Genomic DNA, 2,472 nt, shown 5'->3' on the forward strand with positions numbered 1-2,472 from the left:
TTAGCTTTCTTCCAGCTTCCCTACTTTCCCCTCTGTGCCAGCAAAGAGGCAAATCTAAGAGATTGTTGCTATCTTGTTGCAAAAGTTCCATATCTTCTTCATGATTTCTCAGGGGCAGCTCCTCACAGTGCTGACTCCTTCTTCACAGCACAGCCAACAAACACTAATTTCCTCCTCAGCACAGCCAACCACTCTCTTATAACACTCTTCTTGGTTACAGCTGTGGCTTGTTCTTAATCTTTGGTAGTTGCTACAGCTGCACCTCCTCAGGGGTAAGATTACCTTATGTTCTATCCCCTGACAAGAGATCTTCCATGCATGCAGAGCATGATCTTCTCTGCTCAACATCCTGACCAAAATGCTTAATATATTAATCCTTAAGCTACATGTATGGGGCTTGCTTCTAAATACTTTTAATGAACCTACTACATAAACTGGTTAGCATGTGCTGAGATATTTTTGACTAGTCTCTGAGTTGACAGGTCTCTCTGGAAATATCATAACTGTTGCTAATTGGAAATTGTAAGTTGTTTATTTAGGTAGCATTAAGAACCTGGGGTTTAGATGTCTTATCTGCTGTAACTTCTGCCTAAGCATGACTAGAAGAGAAAAAGCACTGGATGATTCCTACATCCTCTCCTGAAACTGGAGGCAGCAGCATCTGTCTACTGATGTCATTCTCATAAGCATGTGGAACAGCAGGATCATAGTCTATCTCTGTCTAGCCACAGTGTAAGTAGGAAAAGGTGGGAAATTGGGGAAATTTGGTCAATCATCATATGAATAGAGTGAATGGCATGAGGCACTTTTCTTGGACTTTGTGCTCCTCCATCTCCTTAGTGTTCTGTTCACTAATTTCCATCATGTGCATATACAGTGCTTTGAGTCAGGTGATTGATCATATTGCATTATAGCTGTACTTCCACAAAACTCTGACATCGACTTCTGTCATCAGCAAAAGTGTTAGAATTCTCCCTGTCTATTAAAACAAATACCTACAGGTGACAACCTGTATTTAGTGGTAATATCCTGTATTTTATTTGTAGTAAATTTTTCAAAAGTCACTTGGATTACAACCAAGGGCATACTAGCAGTAACTTGTCTATACCCAAACTTGCAAAATACAGCTTCTTAGTAAACCTAGTCCAGAAAAAAAGGGCATTTATTTTCTTGGCCAATCTAAACAAATCTAAGCCGATGTTGCTCCAAGGGAACAATTTTTTCTGTGCCACCAATAGGGGCTCTTTTGCTTGACTTGGCTTATTCTTCTGGCATATACAACACATCTTGAAAGTTTGCTCAATATCTCTGTTCAGCTGAGCCAATATAAAGCATTTCTGGTTTTCATAGTTTTTTTCAGTCCTTAAATAACCTGTACGGTCTTTTATAAAAGCAGGAGTGCAAAAAATGTTCCTTTTTCTATCTAAAATTCCATCTGAGTCTGAAATTCCCTCTTACAGTATTGGTGAGACCACCCTCTGCTAATTGCATTTGTTATTTTTTAAAAGCCTCATCCTCAGCTAGTACTCAGCCTTGATGTATACTCTGCATAGGCAAATGATGCTTAAAGATTTTTCTGTAAAGCTGTATAACTTTCCAAACTGAGAAGTATGGACTGGGAATCACTAAGGCTATGTCTAGATGATCAGGCTTAGAAGTGCATCTATGACTGGGGTGATGGAGAGGCGCAGCTTTCCTGGCTTACAGTGAAAGCTAGGAATGAAGACTGGGCAGAAGTTACTCTGCTCAAACAGACCATCATGTGGACATCTGGGACCACATCACTGATGGTAAATTGGACACAGCTTAAATGTTTCCTTTCTTCACCATACAGGTTTTAAAATCTACTAAAGAAGCAACAGACCTGAGCCAGCCAAACAGTAAAGCTGACAGAGTCAAGGCAGAAACTGTGGAAGCTGAAAGCTGTGATGACTTTAAAAGCTTATTTCTACTGTCTTAATTCCATATAGCCTGTTGTCCATAGAGATCAGCTATTTGCTCTCACAGATTTACTCCTATCCTGTTTTTTTTTTTCACCTATCTAATTCCTCTCAGAACTCCACTGAAGAGATTTAAGGAACAAATAAAGTAAATAATAGCAATGCTAGCAGAGATAATATTTGCTACTACCACGTTGTTTGCTGTTCTTGTATGTTCATCTTTTCTGCTGCCCTTTGTCTGTCCTTTGTATGCTGTTTCTAATTTCTGTGGTCCTGTTATTTTCTCTGATTGTATATTTACATAAGTGTGGTAAATTATATGTTTCTTAGTGGTTCTTAAGGCACGGTATGTGCTTCTATTAGGTCTGTACAGTATATGCATACCAAATTTCAAAATCAATGCATTTCAAAAATCAAACTTTGAGGGAGAGAATAGAGAGTCAGAGACTGTGATGACAAAGGGAAGCAGGATTTTTCTCTGTATTGGATGAGACAAAATTGGTTTTTTTTATATGTGCTCTTGTGTTTAGAT

At 38.7% G+C, this 2,472-nt stretch overlaps 1 long non-coding RNA gene across 1 annotated transcript; it reads left to right on the forward strand.

Annotated features, from left to right (window-relative positions):
• Window positions 1-330: 330 nt before the first annotated feature.
• Window positions 331-1,943, forward strand: LOC120504768. The gene is made up of 3 exons (XR_005628115.1): window positions 331-437; window positions 540-732; window positions 1,835-1,943. It is a non-coding gene; the product is annotated as an uncharacterized LOC120504768 (long non-coding RNA).
• The last annotated feature ends 529 nt before the right edge of the window (window positions 1,944-2,472 follow it).

This window comes from Passer montanus, unplaced genomic scaffold (assembly GCF_014805655.1).
Source record: "Passer montanus isolate IOZ18808 unplaced genomic scaffold, ASM1480565v1 scaffold30, whole genome shotgun sequence".
Classification (NCBI taxonomy): Eukaryota; Metazoa; Chordata; class Aves; order Passeriformes; family Passeridae; genus Passer; species Passer montanus.